The sequence below is a fragment of the Ictidomys tridecemlineatus genome, chromosome 3, assembly GCF_052094955.1.
Source record: "Ictidomys tridecemlineatus isolate mIctTri1 chromosome 3, mIctTri1.hap1, whole genome shotgun sequence".
Lineage (NCBI taxonomy): Eukaryota > Metazoa > Chordata > Mammalia > Rodentia > Sciuridae > Ictidomys > Ictidomys tridecemlineatus.
In genome coordinates, this window is record NC_135479.1 from 57,461,865 (window position 1) to 57,484,025 (window position 22,161).

The following is a 22,161-nucleotide window of genomic DNA, read 5'->3' on the forward strand; positions in this document are numbered from 1 at the left end:
ATTTTTAATTGAAACATAATTAAAAGGAATATTTGCACTGTTCTGCAGTATTTCCCCTTACCCAATAGTGGTTACTTTTAGGTTTGTAAGCTATACCATCTCTGTCACAACTGTTCAACTCTGCCATTGTAGTATGAAAACAGAAACGATGATTTAAAAAAAAAAAAGTGAGCATAGCTGGATTTGGTCCATAGACCATGATTTACAGACATGTTTAATGATAGGGCTTTTATAACATTTCACTGTTACTATAATTTTGGTTATTGGTTTCTTTGGTTATTGGTTTCTTTGTTACTTTATTCTACAATTCTAAAGGTCTTTTCAATTTTTTCTCTTTCCCTTTTTCTTTTTCTTTCTTTTTTTTGTTTTTGTTTTTTAGAAAATTGCTTTTTGACATCTACCAAGGTCATCACATTAAAAAAATCTTCCATATTTTAATTGTATAAATATATTTTAAATATCTCTAGAATGTTCTACATTGTTCTATACTTCTGTAATATTGAACCAATCTTATATCCATATTTTGAATTTTACTTAGTAAAAGTGAAATATTTTTCATTTATTCTTGAACCTTATTACATACATATTAACTGAATACCGACAACCGTCAGGCCCTCTTCTAGAAGGAATGCAGTAGTCAGTTAAATAGACAAGGGTCCCTGTTCTCATGGAGAATCTAGCGGGAAGACACAGATAATAGCAAAGACACTTATTTTGTTAGGAGAAGGATAATAAAGCAGAGATACAGAGTGATGGGGTATCATAGTAGAAATATGGGGTTCAGGAATGACCTCTTCAATCAAGTGAAATTTCAGCAGAGACTTTAAGGAAGTGAGGGCATGTTTGAGTCAGCTAAATCAGAAAAGTACCTGGATAGGGAGTAGGCAGGGTGTTGCAAGAGCACACTCCTGGAACCCCACATGGGCCACTTGCCAAGGAGTAGGCTAAATAAGGTTTGGGGAAAAGCAGCATTTAATCTGAGACTTAAAGAAATGCTAAATAAATGTAATGATGACTCTCTTGTGAAAACTGGTATAGGACACAGGGTGCCCAGACAATGTTCAAACATTCCCCTATGCCTATGTTTAAAGGTGCTTCTGGATAAGATTAACACTCAAATCAGAAGTACTGCAGATTTTCCTCCTTAATGTGGGTAGGCCTCATCCTGTCAATCAAATAAAAAATATGAATGGAACAAAAAAGGTGAGTAAAAGGAAGCTACTCTTCAGACACATACTGAAACTTCCTAGGTCTTAAGTCTGACAGCCTTCAAATTGGAGCTTACACCATCTGCTCTCCTGTGGCTCGGACTTTCAGGCTCAGACCAGAACTACATCATTGGCTCTCCCGGGTCTCCACCAGCTGTAGATCCCAGGACTTGTCAGCTCCAGGATCATGTGAGCCAATTTTTTATTACCAATATAGATATCAATAAAGATAGGAACACGCATCTTCTTGGTTGCTCTGAACAATCCCTAATACAATAAGTAAGAAAGAAAAAATGTATTCCATAACAATATGACTCATGGTTCCAAAAGTAGAGGGAAAAGACAGTTTCAAGCAAATGAAAGAAACTTAGTATGACTGAGACATGGAACATGAGAAGAGGTGAGGGTCAGGGCTGACTGGATGGAAAGGATCTGGATTTTGCATGGTTCTGAAAACCCTGCTGGATAGACACCACATCCTGCAGGTATAGGAAGCCATTGTGAGTTTTCAGTAGCAGAGTAAAATGACCAGTGAGGCCACTAGGTTTAATAGACCCAGGGGTCATCATGCCAAACCTAACTTCTAGTAGAACACATGGGCTGGCACCAGAAGAGACGGGCAATATTGGGACATTGAACTGGATTTTGTCATCAATTGGGTTACAGAGAGAACTTACATGAATTTTATGCAGAAATTGTTCAGGTCACATTCTTTGGTCAAAGCAAATCAAATTAAAAATGTAATAAAAGGGTAGCTTAAAAATATAACCACAATGGGAAAAATTGTAAATACTCTTTTAAGCTTATACTTGAAAATGGCATTTAGAAACTACTTAGAAATTAAAAACAAATTTCAGATTTATGCAGGATATTTCCTTATTCTGTTTTGTGTTTCTACAACAAAACACCTGAGACTGGATATAGAAGAGAGGTTTATTTGCTGGTGTTTCTAGGGGCTGGATAGTCTAAGCAATATGGCGCTGGTGATTGACAAGAAACTTCCTGGCTGTATTACAGTATGGCAGACAAGCCAAAAGGGAAATGGCTTCCTAGAAAGGAGCAAGCATCTGGGGTGGCCTTGCTCCATAGCAATCCACTTTTGCAAGGACTAACATAGTCTTGTGAGAATTACTATTCATCCCATCCCAGGGTGGTTACCCCCATGATGGTTTCCCCCATGATCTACTCTTGTGTCCCGAGGCCCTACCATTTAAAATTTCCACCAGCTCAATAATGCTACATCAAAAAATTATGCTTCAACTTGAGCTTCATCACGGACAAACCACATTGAGACCATCCTTCCCCTGACAAGGACTTTTCAACTTATATTACTATCTCTGTCCTCTGGCTGGAACACAAGCTTCCTGAGAGCAGGGACCTTTGTCTGTCCCCTGATGTATCCCCTACTTCTTGAGGAGTGCCTTACTAGGGCTCCATGTGGCAGGCTCTCTGACTAAATTTTATTAATTTTACAAATGTTTCCCTGGACTTTTAAAATAATGAATATTATTATTTTTTTGAGATATAGAACATACATATGTAACTATTAAACAAAATATAATCATTAAATTAAATTTAATGTTATTTATTTCACTACAGAATCCTTTTGTGTCTAATTCATCACTTGGATTCTGAAAGTCTCATTTTATTAAAGGATAATATGAAGATTATATCAATTTCTAATTTTCCAGATAATTGTGCTTTCTATATCTCAATACTATATCTTTGGGGGACATAAAATTTCAAGACTCTTAATTTTTCTTGTTTTTAATTTCTCATTTATACCACATAATCCTTTATCCCTTGTCACACATTTAGTCTTTAATTCCATTTTGAGTGATACTAATATTAAACTAAGTGTTTATTTTTGTTTCATTTTCCTGGAGATGCATTTGCCATCCCATTATTTTTAACTTCTGTGTCATTCGGTTTTAGGTGTCTCTCCTGTGAACAGTATATAACTGAAATTTGCCTTGTCACCCAATCGGAGGACTATCCTCCCATCCATAGTTTAAAATCTCTAGAAACATTCTTAATAGGGCCACAAGTAAATCTGGTCATATTCTCACCTCTGTATTATATACTTCTTATTTTGTGAATGTGTGTCTTAGTCTACTACGGCTGCTATAACAAAATGACATAGATTGAGTGGCTTAACCAATAGATATTTATGTCTCACAGTTCTGGAGGCCAAAAGTCCCAGATGAGGGTGGCCTTTAGCCTGGTTGGTTCTGGTAAGAGCCTTCTCTCTGGGCTCCAGAAGGCTGCCTTCTCATTGTGTTCTCACATGGCAGAAAGACCAAGATCTGGTGACTATTCCTCTTCTTTTAACAGCCCCAATTCCATGATGACGGCCTCCTCTAAACATAATTAGTTTCCAAAGATTCTATCTCCAAATACCATCACATTGAGAGTTAAGAGCTTCAACATATGAATTTGGAGGTGGGGAGGTGACACATTCAGTCCCTATATGTCTTTGTACCAGGGCCATGTTTCTAAATCATCTTGTGCCTTCTACCCAGTCTCTCTGTTTTTCTCCTTTATGGATGCCAAAATATCTGGCTTTCAGAGAAAGAGCCATGCAGCTAACAGCCTGAGTCAGGAGGAAAGGGTCTGTCTCAGCAGCTTCCTCCTGTTGACTTGTTGGGGCACCTCCCAGTACCAACGCTCCCTAGACACCGTAGATCCTGACATTTGCCCGGATCCAGGGACCCAGCATCTTCTCTTCATGGACTCTAATTCCTGCTGCCCACCCTCACACCACATACCTGGTTTAGGGGCTTATCCCAAGCCACCACTTACACCAACTCCCCATGACAGTAATAGAGCCAACCTACAGGCTTGTGAGAGCTAAAATTTGTGCATCTCTTTCCCATTTCCCCTTCAGTAACTTGAAATAGGCCATGAGGATAGCATTATACCACATATCAAGTGCTCTAAATCAGGGCTTTATTTTTCCAGACAACCAGTTTACCAATTCACCACTGCCAAGACCTGCATTTTCTAAAAAAAGACAAATTATAGCCATATTCTCTGTCACCTTCTCTGTGTGGTCTCTCGGAAATTCTTTAAACTTTGTAGCACATCAGCGGAACCCTTTCCTCATTTCTGGTGCCAAGTCTGTATTTTCCTCATCTTTCCGTCCTCTTGCTAAATTAATTGGGTTTTCTGAATGTGGGTTGGGGATATACAATGAGATCATGTTATCATCTATTTCAAAAGTCCTTGTGGTAAGTCTTGATTCCATTATCCATGCAAAACATGGACAGGATAAACCAGGTCCTTGTTTGTTCCCTTAATTATCTCCACTCAGCCAAATAGCACTCGCTCTGCCACTAATGATTCTAATCCAAACTGGGAATTGATGTTGACAAAACACAAGCTGTTTCGTTTTTGCAAAGGCTGATCATATCTACAAAAAAAAAAAAGACTTTGTTAGATATTCATAATCAAAGCCCCAATTATTGGAGAAAGTTCTAATTGATAGGTAGGGGAGTAGAAAAGTAAAACCATTGGAAAAGTAAGAGGGTATTTGCAAAATCGTGAAAGTATAACTGTAGTCATATCACGGAGATAAGATCTGAGCCAAGTTTTCAGTTTGTCCCTCATGAAAATAAGACAAAATGATCACTTAACATGCATGCCCTGTGAAGGCCCTCTATGGTTCCTTGTTAAAATAACACCTCGTTCAGGGTAGCTCACCAAGGGAGCTGTGTGTGTGTTTTAGAGCTTAGAAAAGAATCCAGTTGGCATCTGAAGCAAAACTGGGGAGATTATGGCAATTTTGTAAATCAAGAAGAATTTATAGTGGGAAGTAGGGAGCCATTGAAGAGCTTAAAGCAGGAAAACAATGCCATAAAAGTTGTAATTAAGCAAGATTAGTCTGGCAGTATTAGGGCAAGATCTATCTTAAGTGCCTTACATGGAAACAGAGATAGAATTAGCAATGAGTTAAAAACCAGAAGAAGGAAAAAAAAATCCTATCTCTTCTACTTTTAGTAGGTAGTTAAGGTAGCACATAGACTGGGAAGTACTCAAGGAGTCTTGCAAAGCTTTCTCAGTTCATTAAGTTAAATTACCTATTTGCTCTCATTCGATATTCATGAGTGTTAAAACAAGTCCTGCAGCCCAGGGAGTCTCCAAGCAGCCCAGGGACCTCTTGAACATTTCTTTTCCTACCGTTCCTTGGTTGCAGTAAATGAGCACTGTCAACCAACAGCCCGGATACCAGTTTGAACCTCCTGTTGTCCCCTTTTCTGGAACAATGGAAATCTCTTTCATTCTTATGGGAATAAAAGAATAGGAGCTCGTGTCTGCTCACTCTCATTCAAAAGTCATTTGACAGCCGTAAAAAGGCAGCCAAGGATACCAAGATGAGGAGGAGCTCATGCAGGCTTAACACGTGAAGGAAATTTGCTAAATGTAATGGCCAGAGTTCATCCGTGGGATAGATCGGATCTAAAAACTTCCAGCCAAATCGTGTTTGTCAAGAAGCAGGTGTTCTCACCCAGAACACCTGTCCTACTTGTCTAAATTATCTGTGGCTTACCCAAGACCCAGCTCACGTCTCCACTCGTTGGTGGATCCTTCTGATCTCATATCCTCACAGCAATCTTTAACCTCTTCCACTGTAATAGTTTTTGCCTGCACCACAAAATAGCATCTAGCTTGTGGTTTTTTTTTGAATGTTTATGTTTTCCTGGGTGAGTTCTTTGTCCGACTAGACTATAAGGTTCTTCCAAACACGATCTGTGTTTTAGATGTCATTCATGCTCAGGGGCATATGAAAAACAGAAGAATGTTGAGTTTAAATTCACTCTCAACAACCCTTGATTCCAAAGTATGCCCACTCTGGTGAAGGTCATTTCATGTCTCCCAAGTCCCAGACCCAACCATTGGTCACTCACTCTCAGCAGATGCTCAGCAATTGCTCCTTTCCTGAAAGGAGCAGTCACGTGAATGAAGTGACCGCAACTTCCTTCCTCTCTACCTTACAATCTTCATTTTTCCTTCCCTGTTTTCTTAGAAGAAAGTTTGTTCCGGATTGGGAAATCAGACCGCTTCCTTTTGAAATTTCCTTCAAGAGTAACCCTGTCTTTTACCTCAACATCTTCAATCCATCCTTCTGCTTCAAACATCACAGGTTTCCCCTGAACCCACCATTTCCTAGTGTTAGTGCTCTCACTGTTTCCCAAAAGATATTTTCCCCCAAATATATTTTTACAAATAGTATGACTCCTCTGTCCTTTCATAGAAGAATTTTGATTTTTGTTTAATCTTGGGTTTTTCTAATACCAATTAATTGAAGCTAAAGGAATAGGAGCTCATGTCTGCTAACTCTCATTCAAAAGTCATTAGACAGCAGTAAAAAGGCAGCCAAGGATACCAAGATGAGGAGGGGCTCATGCAGGCTTAACGCATCAAGGAAATAGATTGGCCAAATGTCATGGTCAGAGTTCATTCATTCTTTTAAGATTTCGAGCTCAAGCTCAGGAGTTCTGTGATTCATTCCACTGGAGGGGACTTGCTGTTCAGACACAGAGAAAGAACTGATTGTCATTGTCATTGGAGCTTCTTCTCAAGGCCCTGTTCCCTGAGCAGAGAAAGTATAAAATAAATGTTTGAGTAGGCATTTGAAACTAGGGTTTCATGTTCTTGTAAGGTAGGTCAGTATTGTTAGGATTGAGATGAGTTATCTGCGGGTAGGCAATCGTGTAAGTTCAACAGTTAGGAAAAAAAAGAGAAGACAAAAGGACTGGTGACATAATATTGGGAAATGACAATCTGAAAGGAAAAGAATTAAAGAAGGTAGTGAAAGATGGAGAACAAAATAACACAAGGAAAAGGAGATGGAAAAAAAAGTCGAGAATCAAGCATATAAAATATTCCAGAAATATTTTAAAAATGAGATTTATGAGAAAAACATAAAGGTTTGGGTGCTTATGTTATGGTGTTTGTTTTTGTTGCTGTTGTTTAGTGATAGGGATTGAATTCAGGGCCCTGGACATGCCAAGTACACATGCTACAACCGAACTGTACCCAGAAATGATGCTTCTTAAATCATGAAAATATTATTATTCATCGTAAAAAAATTTAAAATTTCAAATAATCGAAACAAATACGTACCAATAGTCTATAATCTCATCATTCAATGGTTAGATTACAAATAACTAGCATTATCTTCTCAAACTCCATCCATTTACCTGCAAATGCCATGATTTGATTCTCTTTCATTGCTGAGTAATGTCCCATTGTGATTATATATCACATTTTAAAAAATCCATTCATCTATTGAAGGGCTTCTAGGTTGGTTCCACAGTTTAGCTATTCATGTATGAAGACAGGAATTGGTATGAACATACTATGCATACAACCAGAGATATGAAAAATTGTGTTCTATATGTGTAAAAATCATTATAATGCATTCTGCTGTCATATATAAATAAAAATAAATAAAGTAATAAAAAAAGGAATACTTCTAAAATATGAGTATACCCCAAAAGTTACACAGGGCATACTTATAAGAATCATAATTAAAACCCTATCTGAAAGTCAAATTAAAGTGGACATCTTGCATTTATTTGGCAACCTCAGTTAGAGTTCTGGGACTCCAACTGAGGCAGAGTCTGAAGAAGCTTACAGAGCCGCTGCCTACCCACAGCACAAGGCCATCACTTGGTTCCCCCAACCTCACCAGACACCATGGTGCTGAAAGCAAACTGCCGCCATCTTGGCTCAACATTCTCGTCATATTAGGTGCTGGCAGAGCCCAGATCAGATCTCCAGGGCTCATGGCATTTTTGCAGAAATCACCAGCACTGTGACCACCCACACAGAAATCAGAGCCTCTAGGCTTGAATAAGTCTCCAGACTCTGGACCCAAACCCCACAGTTTTAGCTCATGCACGGCTCACAAGGGACTTAGCAGAATCACCTATCAGTACCTCTGCAGAACTCGAGATTGCATTCTGCTCCCCTGCAGGTCACTCAGCTGCTACCTACCCACAGCACAAGGCCATTGCCCAGCTGCCCCCACCTCACCAGACACCCTGGCGCTGGAAGCAGACTGACTCCGTCTTGGAAAACCTTCTTTGCCATTTTGTCATGGGCGTGGCTATCAGATCGGATCTCCATCTTAGCAGGTACCTGATTTCCAATCCCACCCTCATTGGTGTTAACTAGGCACAGTGGCCACCCAACGCAAGATCAGCTCTACATTGGACAGGAGTGCAGTGCAAACAGGATGCCACCCACCTGGTGTGAGCCTGGGGGTGAGAGGTCCCACAGTTGGGACCTGATAAATAAGAGAGAAGAGAAGACTAAAGTCTGGAGCATAACAGAGGGATTAGGATTTAGAAAATCTCCAGGCAAGAGAGGGAGAGAATACCAGGGGCTCAAGTCAGATGAGTGGTCACAAGAAAAGACCCATGAGGCGCTATTTCCCTGCTGGGACTGGTGGGCGGCACTCCCCACTTCCAGATGCTCCACACCAGGTCCAGTCTTCACACCCTGGTTACCTACACCGTCCTGAGGGCAGATACCTACTGGATGAGACAACCCCACCTACTGGATGAGAAGAGAAAGAAACGGATCTCTAATATTATTTTCTCTCTTTTTTTTCTCTTCTTCTTTCTCTTCTATCCTTCTATCCTCTGGCCCTCACATCCCCAACATACATAAAACCAACAACTTTGCCTGAAATAGGACTTTGAGGACTAAGTCACCTGAATAATATAATATAGAAGAATTGCAAAAGCCCCCCCCCATTTTTTCTCTTATTTTTCTTTTTTTCTTTCTTTTCCTTTTTTCTCTTTCTTCTTCCTTCACCCTCCAAATTATACTATTTTAACATCCTGTATTTTTCAAAAAACATATATGTGTTTGTTTTATGTACTCTACTGTGTTCCCACGTTATTCTACCCCAAATTACCTCCTCTCTACTCTCCTGCTACTAACCCTCTTCACTAGATTTCTCCTTCTCCTTTCTTCTTTCCTAAGATATGTTAACCCTATACTCTCACATCTTCTCCCTTCAACATTTCATTCTATGCCTGACCCCCAGTTCATTGTCCTCCACCAGAAACTGTAAAGCTTTTTATGAAAGTACTGATTATATTTTAAATAATAATTGAATCCAACATTTCTGGACATTAAGACTAAACTGTAAATGTCTTGATAACAACAATTTGTTCATAGGAGATGTATTGTTGATATTGGGATCTGTTAACATTGTCCTTCCCCACAAAAGAGAGATCTTGGAACCCTACAAGAGCACTATAAATCTATAGGGTAAAAACAATAATGCACCAGATCCACAGAGCTGGAAAGGAAGAACAGGAGCAACATGAAAAGACAAGGGAAGAATGTACCACAAACAAATCAAGACAACACATCATTAGAAAAATTAACAGCCACAGCAAAAAAAAAAAAAAAAAATCACAGAGAAAGATTTCAGGATATACATGGTAAAATGCTTTGGGATGTCAAAGAAGACATAAGAGAACAAATACATGCAGTGAAAGATCACTTTGACAATGAGCTTTATAAACAAATCCAAGAAGCAAAAGTTTACCTCAACAGGGAGATAGAGGTTATACAAAAAAAAATCCTTGAATTGAAAGAAATAATAAACAAAATTAAAAACGCAAATGAGAGCATCACCAACAGAGTAGACCACATAGAAGATAGGACATCAGACAACGAAGATAAAATATATTATCTTAAGAGAAAATAGACAACACTGAAATTGATAAGAAACCAAGACCAAAACATTCAAGAAATATGGGATAGCATAAAAAGACCAAATTTAAGAGTTATTGGGACAGAGGAAAGCATAGAGGTCCAAATCAAAGGAAAGAGCAATCTGTTCAATGAAATAATATCAGAAAACTTTCCAGACATGAAGAATAAAATGAAAATCCAAATCCAAGGAGCCTACAGGACACCAAATGTGCGAAATCACAACAGATCCATACCAAGATACATTATAATGAAAAGGCCCAACATATAGACTAAGAAGAGAATTTTTAAAGCCACAAGAGAAAGGAATCAGATTACATATAGGGGGAAACCAATTAGGATAATGGCAGATTTTCAACACAGACCCTGAAAGCTAGAAGATCCTGGAACAACATACATCAAGCCCTGAAAGATAATGGGTGCCAACCAAGAATCTTGTATCCAGCAAAATTAAGATTTATATTTGAAGATGAAATAAAAACCTTCCATGATAATCAAAAGTAAAAAGAATTTATAGCTAGAAAACTGGCACTGCAAAACATCCTTGGCAAAATATTTCATGAAGAGGAAATGAAAAACAGCAATGAATATCAGAAGAGGGAGGTAGCACACTAAAGGAAAAGCTTATCAAAGGAGAAAACTAATTCAATAAAACAACAAAAATAAACAAATATGGCTGGAGATACAAACCATATCTCAATAGTAATCCTAAATGTTTATGGCTTAAACTCACCAATCAAAAGACATAGGCTAGCAGATTGGTTTTTAAAAAAAGATCCCACAATATGCTGCCTCTAGGAGACTCATCTGATAGGAAAAGACATACACAGACTGAAGGTGAAAGGTTGGGAAAAATCATACCACTCATATGGACTACAGAAGCAAGCAGGGATTTCCATAGTCATATCAAATTAAGTAGACTTCAAGCCAATGTTAATCAAAAGGGATAAAGATGGACATTACATACTGCTCAAGGACACCATACACTACCAAGACATAAGAATCTTAAATATATATGCCCAAACAATGGAGCAGCTATGTTCATCAAACAAACTCTTCTCAAGTTCAAGAGTCAAACTGACCACAACACAATAATCTTGGGTGACTTTAACTCACCTCTCTCACCACTGGATAGATTTTCCAAACAAAAGATGAATAAAGAAACTATAGAGCTCAATAACACAATCAATAACTTATACTTAACTGACATATATAGAATATTTCAACTGGCATCAAGTGGATAAACTTTCTTCTCAGCAACACATGGATCTTTCTTTAAAATAGACCATATACTATGCCACAAAGCAACTGTTAGCAAATCCAAAAAAAAAGTAGAGATACTACCATGCATTTTATCAGATAATAATGGAATGAAATGGGAAATCAACAACAAAATAAAAAATAAAAATTTCTCTATCACTCAGAGACTAAACAATATGCTACTGAATGAACAATGGGTCACAGAAGACATCAAGGAGGAGATTAAAAAATTCTTAGAGGTAAATGAGAACACAGACAAAACACATCAAAATCTCTGGGACACTATGAAAGCAATACTAAGAGGAAAATTCATTGCATGGAGTTCATTCCTTAAAAGAAGAAAATTCAACAAACAAATGACCTCACACTACATCTCAAAGCCCTAGAAAAAGAAGAACAAACCAGCAGCAAAAGCAATAGAAGGCAAGAAATAATTAAAACTAGAGCTGAAATCAATGAAATTGAAACAAAAGAAACAATTGAAAAAACAGACAAAACAAAAACTTGGTTATTTGAAAAAAGAAATAAAACTGACAGACCCTTAGCCATGTTAACAAAGAGAAGGAGAGAGAGAACTCAAATTACCAGCATACGTTAGAAAATGATTAAAAAAAGTAATATCACAACTGACACTACAGAAATACAAAAGGATAATTAGAAATCATTTTGAAATCTTATACTCCAATAAAATAGAAGACATTGAAGGCATCAACAAATTTCTTAAGTCATACACTTTGCCCAGATGAGTCAGGAAGATATACACAATTTAAACAGACCAATATCAAGTGAGGAAAATAGAAGGAGCAATCAAAAGATTACCAACCAAGAAAAGCCCTGACCAGATGGATATACAGCCAAGTTCTACAAGACCTTTAAAGAAGAAATAATACCAATTCTCTTCAATTTATTTCAGGAAATAGAAAAAGAGGCAGTAATTCCAAACTCACTCTATGAGGCCAATATCACCCTGATCCCAAAACCAGGAAAAGACACATCCAAGAAAGACAACTTCAGACCAACATCTCTAATGAACATAGATGCAAAAATTCTCAATAAAATTCTGGCTAATCAAATACAAAAACATATCAAAAAGATTGTGCTCTGTGATCAAGTGGGATTAATCCCAGGGATGCAAGGTTGGTTCAACATATGAAAATTAATAAATATAATTTATCACATCAATAGACATAAAGATAAGATATGATCATCTCAATAGATACAGAAAAGGCATTTGACAAAATACAGCATCCCTTTATGTTCAAAACACTTAAAACGCCTAGGGATAACAGGAACATATCTCAACATTGTAAAGGCTATCTATGCTAAGCCTCAGGCCAACATCATTCTAAATGGAGAAAAATTGAAGGCATTCCCTCTAAAAACTGAAACAAGACAGGGATGCCCTCTCTCACCACTTCTATTCAATATAGTTCTTGAAACACTGGCCAGAGCAATTTAAAGGAAAGAAATCAAAGGAATACGTATAGGAAAAAAAAAAGAAACTTAAATTAGCTCTGTTTGCTGATGATACAATTCTATACCTAGAAGACCCCCCCCCAAAAAAAAACCCCACCAGAAATCTTCTAGAACTAGTAAATAAATTCAGCAAAGTGGCAGGATATAAAATCAACACCCATAAATAAAAGGCATTTCTGTATATCAGTGACAAATCCTATGAAAAGGAAAAGAGGAAATTTACCCCATTCACAATATCCTCAAAAAAAAAAAAAAAAACTTGGGGATCAACCTAACAAGAGGTGAATGAACTTTACAATGAAAACTACAGAACCCTAAAGAGAGAAATAGAAGAAGACCTTAGAAGATGGAAGAATCAACCTTGCTCTTGGATAGGCAGAATTAATATTATCAAAATGACCATACTATCAAAAGCACTATACAGATTTAATGCAATTCCAATCAAAATCCCAATGTCATTCTTCAAAGAAATAGAAAAGCAATCATGAAATTTATCTGGAAAAATAAGAGACCCAGGATAGCCAAAGAAATCTTTAGCAGAAGAGTGGCATCACTATACCAGACCTTAAACTATACTACAGAGCAATAGTAAGAAAAACAGCATGGTATTAGCACCAAAATAGACTGGTAGACCAATGGTACAGAATACACAACATAAAATTACAATTATCTTATATTAGACAAAGGTGCCAAAATATGTCCTGGAGAAAAGATAGCATCTTCAACAAATGGTACTTGGAAAACTGGAAATCCATATGCAACAAAAGGAAATTAAACCCCTATCTCTCAGCATGCACAAAATTTAACTCAAAGTGGATCAAGTACCTAGGAATTAAATCAGAGGCTCTGCATCTAGTAGAAGAAAAAGTAGCCCCTAATCTTCATTGTGTGGGATTAGTCCCCAACTTTCTTAATAAGACTCTTATAGTGCAAGAATTAAAACCAAGAATCAATAAATGGGATGTAATCAAACTAAAAAGTTTTTACCTCAGTAAAAGAAACAATCTGTGAAGTGAACAGAGAGCCTACTCCTGGGAGCAAATCTTTATCCCTCACACATCAAATAGAGCACTAATCTCTAGGGTATATAAAGAACTCAAAAAGCTAAACACCAGAAAAAAAAATAACCCAATCAACAAATGGGTCAAAGACCTGAACAGACACTTCTCAGAAGAGTATATACAATCAATCAACAAGTATATGAAAAAATGCTCATCATCTCTAGCAATCAGATAAATGCAAATCAAAAGTACTCTAAGATATCATCTCACTCCAGTAAAAATGGCAGCTATTATGAAGACAAACAACAATAAGTGTTGGCAAGGATGTTGGGAGAAAGGCACACTCATAAATTGCTGGTGAAACTGCAAATTGGTGCAGCCAATATGGAAAGCAGTGGGGAGATTCCTTGGAAATCTTGGAATGGAACCACCATTTGACCCAGATATCCCTCTCCTTGGACTATACCCAAAGGATTTCAAAACAGCATACTACAGGGACACTGCCACATCAATGTTTATATCAGCACAATTTACAATAGCTAAACTATGGAGCCAATCTAGATTCCCTTTAGTGGATGAATGGATAAAAAAATATGGCATATATACACAATGGAATTTTACTCATGAAAATGAAATCATGGCATTTGCAGGTAAATGGATGGCGTTGGAGAAGATAATGCTTAGTGAAGTTACCCAATTCCAAAAAGGCAAATGCTGAATGTTTTTTCTGATATAAGGAGGCTGACTCATAGTGGAGTAGGGAGGGGGAACATGGGAGGAATATGTGAATTCTAGGTAGGGAAGAGGAGAGGAAGGGAAAGGGAAGAGGCAGGGGATTAGCAAGGATGGTTGAATCTGATAGACATCATTATCCAAAGTACACTTATAAAGACACGAATTGGGTGTCAACCTACTTTATATATAAACAGAGATATGAAAAATTGTGGTATATATATATGTAATAAGAATTGTAATGCAAAAAAACCCCCCAAAACAAAGTACATGTATAAAGACATGAATTGGCATGAACATATTTTATATATAAAGAAATAAAAAATGTGCTCTACATGTGTAATAAGAATTGCAATGTATTCTGCTGTCATGTATTTAAAAAAATAAAACCAATATTAAAAAAAACTGGGATCTATTTCAATTAAAAAAAACGATAAAAAAAGGCTTACAGCTGGAGGTGGCCTTGTGCCCACTCTCTGTGTCACCAGCACAACTATCACATCTATTGTTTCAGTTACTAAGCCATGTTTGCAAATTCATTCAAATCATTCATACGTTCAGCAAATGAAGGGTTTGATAAAGTAATAGCATCGAACTTTAACTACATATGGGAATTGCCTAAGAAGCCTCAAAAGTTGCTAATGCTTGGGACTGTCATTGAAAAAGTGCTTCCCTAGCACATGCAAGACACTGGGTTCAATCCTCAGCACCACATAAAATAAATAAATGAAATAAAGGTATTGTGTCTATCTACAACTAATATATATATATATATATATATATATATATATATATATATATATATAAATGCTAATGCGCTGCTGGGGTTGTGGCTCAGAGGTAGAGCACTTGTCTTGCAAGCATGAGACCCTGTGTTCCTGGGTTTGATCCTCAGCACCACATAAAAAAATAAATGAGTAAAATAAAGGTATTGTGTCCAACTACAACTAAAAAATAAATATTTAAAAAATTAAAAATTAAAAAAAATAAAAATGCTAATGCTTGTTTTCCACCTTCAGAGATTCTAATGTAATTGATCTGGGGTCCTATCAGGGAATTAAGATTTAACATTTCCACAGATGATTTATAATGTGCAGACAGGGTTTAGCCACTGTCTAACAGAAAAAGAGTAGAGCTTAATTACTGATTGCATGAAGAGAGAAAAAGAAACAAGCTTTCAAAAACATTTATTTACTTCCTTTTGATACCATCTGAATTCAATATTCGTATTATGAATGGTAGTAACTGAATTTTATTAGTTTAGTCATCTCCTCATCAAACTCATCTTTTTACCGTTTGCAGAATATATGGAGAGATATTGATGTTTCTCAGCTTACAATAAGTTTATTTCCCAATAAACTCATCAAAACTGAAAACATTGCAAGTCAAAAATGGATTTAATGCACCTAATCTACTGAACACCATAGCTTAGTAACACACTTACACAGTAAAGTGCCCTTGTTTACCATCATGATCGTGTGGCTGACTGAGTGCTGTGACTCACTGCCACTTCACAACATCATAAAAAAAGAATCATATAAGGCATAATGCTAGCTCAGAAAATATTCAAATTCAAAATCTAGAGTATAGTCTCTACTGACTACATATTACTTTCACACCATAGAAGAGTGTAAAATATCATAAGTTAAACCATATTAAGTCAGGGACCATCTGTATAGTCATACAGTCATGTAGACACTCCTGGTTCCAACACAGTCTTCCCACTGTTTATTTGCACACATCAATTAATAGGACTTTCTATTACTCCTGAGACACTCTTCCAACCTGACTTTGTCTTTGTCTTTACTATTGCTTCCAACTTGGATCTCCTTCACTTCAATCATTCCCTATTCCACCAGTCCTTTATCCGTTTGATGGAGAACCAACGATGACAGCAAGTACCTCTGGACCCCCAGTAGTAATTCCTCACTGTCTTCAATTCCAAAGCACCCGACTGCACTTCACAAAGTCTGTCTATGAAAAAGTTGTGAATATACACACCATATGCTTCCAATTAGATTTTAAGCTCCCTGGGGGAAGAAGCTAAAAATTCCATCAATTCTATATAGTGAAATAAAGGGGTTCAATATGAAGACTCCAGAGTCATTATGTCTGAGTTTATACTCAAACTCTGCCACTCACACACAGAGTGTGTGACATGTAGGCAGGCGATTGACCTTCTGAGCCTCAGTTTCTCTTCCTGTGAAAGCGAATAACAAGATCTGTCAAGATTTCTAGGAAAGCAAAATGGTAAATATATACAAAATGCTTAGCACGATTGCTCCAAATGGTATCAGAAGTGATGGAGATCAGCACTTGAGGGACTGAAATATATCAAGAAAGACATTCAGAGATGAGGTTGACAGCATTTCTATAAACACTCTTGGATTTGGAAAATATTTATTATATTTTCTAATGTTACACCCTAGGACAATTCAAGTTATTACTGGGGTTTTCAATTATTCCAGACAGCTAGTCTTGCTTCCTGATAGTATGTAAATTTCCCAGCTTGGTGCCATCTCTCAGATTCTAAATTTCATTTTTGCAATGACGGCTTTTTTTGAAAACTCTGATGCTCCAAGACCCCTGTGTCCTAAATGTTGTTTCTTTGTGGAATGCAACAGTTTTAATCAGGTAAAACAGTGATGGAGAGCATGTCAGATATTCATACAGGCCATACTCATTTGTGAAACATGAAATCCCGCTGTTCAGACGCCAATGAGCCAAGAGAACAACAAGCTATTTCTAGTGAGCTGATAACATTACAGCCTCCGGATCTAAAATGAGATCTATTTTAAATTTAATTCATTTTCTGAAGGATAAATAACAAGAGCCCCTTCTGTCTGCAACGGCATCTGAAGACCATATGTTGTGCAGACAGCTAAGTAAGCAAGGACGAGAACTTAGAGGGAAGGTTTCTTGGGGACTCCAAGTAACATGGCCACCATTTCTCCCAGTACAATGATCATGCTGTGTTTGAAGCCCACTTGAAGTACCAAAGTTACTCTGAAGTACCAGAGTAAGAGAGTGAATCAGTGTGGTAAGACTACAAACAAGTGCATCATCTGACCTTACAATGTATCTGCAATTTCTTTTCTTTCCTTTATCCTCATCCTCCATGTCCCTGTAGAATCCATTCATCAGCATTGAAGTGTGTTCATGACCCTCACAGCATTTTAAATTAAAAGTCCCTCCTTAGACACACACAATTTAAACAGACCAATAACAAAGGAAGAAATAGAAGAAGCCATCAAAAGACTACCAACCAAGAAAAGCCCTGGACCTGATGGGTATACAGCGGAGTTCTACAAAACCTTCAAAGAAGAACTAATACCAATACTTTTCAAACTATTTCAAGAAATAGAAAAAGAAGGAGCTCTTCCAAATTCATTCTATGAGGCCAACATCACCCTGATCCCAAAACCAGACAAAGACACTTCAAAGAAAGAAAACTACAGACCAATATCTCTAATGAACTTGGATGCAAAAATTCTCAATAAAATTCTGGCGAATCGAATACAAAAACATATCAGAAAACTTGTGCACCATGATCAAGTAGGATTCATCCCTGGGATGCAAGGCTGGTTCAATATACGGAAATCAATACATGCTATTCACCACATCAATAGGCTTAAAGACAAGAACCATATGATCATCTCGATAGATGCAGAAAAAGCATTTGACAAAATACAACATCCCTTTATGTTCAAAACATTAGAAAAACTAGGGATATCAGGAACTTACCTCAACATTGTAAAAGCTATATATGCTAAACCTCAGGCTAGCATCATCCTAAAAGGAGAAAAACTGAAGGCATTCCCTCTAAAATCTGGAACAAGACAGGGATGTCCTCTATCACCACTTCTATTCAATTTAGTTCTCGAAGTACTAGCCAGAGCAATTAGACAGACAAAAGAAATTAAAGGCATAAAAATAGGAAAAGAAGAAATTAAATTATCGCTATTTGCAGATGACATGATAATTTACTTAACAGACCCAAAAGGATCTACAAAGAAGCTGCTAGAGTTAATAAATGAATTCAGCAAAGTGGCAGGATATAAAATCAACACGCACAAATCAAAGGCATTCCTGTATATCAGCAACAAAACCTCTGAAATGGAAATAAGGAAAACCACTCCATTCACAATATCCTCAAAGAAAATAAGATACTTGGGAATCAACCTAACAAAAGAGGTGAAAGATTTATACAATGAAAACTACAGAACCTTAAAGAGAGAGATAGAAGAAGATCTCAGAAGATGGAAAAATGTACCCTGTTCATGGATAGGCAGAACTAACATCATCAAAATGGCGATATTACCCAAAGTTCTCTACAGGTTTAATGCGATGCCAATCAGAATCCCAAAGACATTTCTTGTAGAAATAGATAAAGCAATCATGAAATTCATATGGAAAAACAAAAGACCCAGAATAGCAAAAGCAATTCTAAGCAGGAAGTGTGAATCTGGAGGTATAGCGATACCAGAGCTCAAACTGTACTACAAAGCAATAGTAACAAAAACAGCATGGTACTGGTACCAAAACAGGCAGGTGGACCAATGGTACAGAATAGAGGACACAGAGACTAATCCACAAAGTTACAACTATCTTATATTTGATAAAGGAGCTAAAAACATGCAATGGAGGAAGGATAGCATCTTCAACAAATGGTGCTGGGAAAATTGGAAATCCATATGCAACAAAATGAAATTGAATCCCTTTCTCTCGCCAGCCACAAAAGTTAACTCAAAATGGATCAAGGAGCTAGATATAAAAACAGAGACACTGCGTCTGATAGAAGGAAAAGTTGGCTACGATCTACATATTGTGGGGTCGGGCTCCAAATTCCTTAATAGAACGCCCGTAGCCCAAGAGTTAATGACAAGAATAAACAAATGGGACCTACTTAAACTAAAAAGTTTTTTCTCAGCAAGAGAAACAGTAAAAGAGGTAAATAGAGAGCCTACATCCTGGGAACAAATTTTTACCCCTCACACCTCAGATAGAGCCCTAATATCCAGAATGTACAAAGAACTCAAAAAATTAAACAATAAGATAACAAATAATCCAATCAACAAATGGGCCAAGGACCTGAACAGACACTTCTCAGAGGAGGACATACAATCAATCCACAAGCACATGAGAAAATGCTCACCATCTCTAGCAATCAGAGAAATGCAAATCAAAACCACCCTAAGATACCATTTCACTCCTGTAAGATTGGCAGCCATTATGAAGTCAAACAACAATAAGTGTTGGCGAGGATGTGGGGAAAAGGGCACACTTGTTCACTGCTGGTGGGACTGCAAAATGGTGAGGCCAATTTGGAAAGCAGTATGGAGATTCCTGGGAAAGCTGGGAATGGATCCACCATTTGACCCAGCTATTGCCCTTCTTGGACCTGAGGACCTTAAAAGAGCACACTATACGGATACGGCCACATCAATGATTATAGCAGCACAATTCACAATAGCTAGACTGTGGAACCAACCTAGATGCCCTTCAATAGATGAGTGGATAAAAAAATTGTGGCAGCTATACACAATGGAGTATTATGCAGCACTAAGAAACGACAAAATCATAGAATTTGCAGGGAAATGGATGGCATTAGAGCAGATTATGCTAAGTGAAGCTAGCCAAGCCCTAAAAAACAAATGTCAAATGTCTTCTTTGATATAAAGAGAGCCACTAAGAATAGAACAGGAAGGAAGAGCATGAGGAAAAGACTAACAGTAAACTAAGACGAATGGGGGGAGAGAAAGGAAGAGAGAAGGGAAAACATATGGAAATGGTAGGAGACCTTCAGTGATACACAAAATTATAAGAGGTTATGAGGGGCAAGGGGGTGGGGGGAAAAAAGGGGAGAGAATTGAACAACAGCAGAGGAGGTAGAGAGGGATGTTGGGAGGGGAGGGGAGGGGAGGGGGGATAGTAGGGGATAGGAAAGGTAGCAGAATACAACAGTCACTAATATGCCATTATGTAAAAATGTGAGTATGTAACAGAAGTGAGTCTGTATTATGTATTTGGGGAGTTCAAAACCCAATTGAGTCGAATGTATGAAAGATGATATGTCTTGAGCTCTGTAATGTTTTGAACAACCAATAAAAAAATAAATAAAAAAAAAATAAAAGTCCCTCCTTGCTCCATACCTCATCCAACTGCCAGTGCACTTCCTACCTCATCTTCTAAACAACCTTGAAATGTCTGTCTGCACTATTTCTATCGGCTGTGTTCCATGCACTTCTCAAACCATCTCAACATGGCTTCCGAATCCTCATTGTTTTAGTGAGCTTTGTTGTTTCCGTGACAAAAAGACCTGCCAAGAGCAATGAGAGGAGGAAAAGTTTATTGGGGGGGATCATGGTTTCAAAGGTCTCAGTCCATAGATGACTGGACTGACTCCATTCCCTAGGGCTCAAGGTAAGGCTGAATAACATGGTAGAAGAATGTAGTGGAGGGAAGCAGGTCAAGACATCATCCCAGGAAGCAGAGAGAGAGAGAGAGCCCTGCTCATCAGGACAAAATATATACCCCAAAGGCACACTCTCAAGGACCCACCTCCTCCAGGTACCCCCTACCTGCTTACAGTTACCACCCAGTTCATCCCTATCGATGGATTAATGCACTGATTAAGTTAAGGTTCATATAACCCAATCATTTTACCTTCTTGTATTGTCTCACACAGGAGCTTTTGGGGGACACATAATATCCAAACCATGACACTCACCCTCTAAATTTATCGGAACCACTCTTCTGAGGTCAATAGTGATTTCCAGGTAGCAAAATCCATTTCTCAGCTTCCGTGACACAACTAACCAATTTTTTTCTTCTAAGGAGATTCTGTTTTCAGATTTTATGTTTCCTCATTTTCTGGGCTTTCCCCTGCTTACTTGACCTCTCCTTCTCCGTATCCTGTTCAATGGATTTGCTTTCCTATATCAAGGCTGAACCTTGGGCCTTCTTTGATTTATAATCTTTCTTCCCAAGAAATATCAACAACATCCAAAAAGTTAATGATTAAGGACAACTGACTGGATCCTCAGCACCAAGAGTTCCCCTCCCAGGAGCACATAGCCATGTATCTGCTCTGCATCTTCTGTCTGCATTCTCAAGACTACAAATGTCCCTTGACTTACAACACGGTTCCATCACCATAAACCCATCATTAGTTGAAAATGCATAAAATAATTTTTAAAATGCACTTAATACTACCAAAAATACTAGCTTAGCCTCACTATTCAAAATGGCTCCGAACACTTACATGAAACTGTGGATAGAAAAGATCATCTAACACAGATCCCATTAGATAATTAAGTGTTGTATATCTCATTTAATTTATTAAATATGGGGCTGGGGTTGTGGCTCAGCAGTAGAGCACTCACCTAGCACGTGTGAGGCCCTGGGTTCAATCCTTAGCACCACATAAAAATAAATAAAATAAAGGTATTGTGTTGATATACAACTAAAAAATAAATATTAAAAAAATTATTAAATATTATGCTCAAAGTGGAAAATGATATGTTTGCCTCGATATACTTTTTGCCCCATCATAAAATCAAAAAAACCTAAGCCAAAGTCAGAGATCATGTGCATTCCAAATTAACTGTCACCTCCTTTAATTAAATGATCACTCCAGAAACCCAAGAAACACCTTTAATCTTTGCCTTGATTCTGGTCCACCCTAACATTTGCAGGTTCCCAAGCTCATATGCACACGTGTAGCTTTTATGTGTATGTAAAGA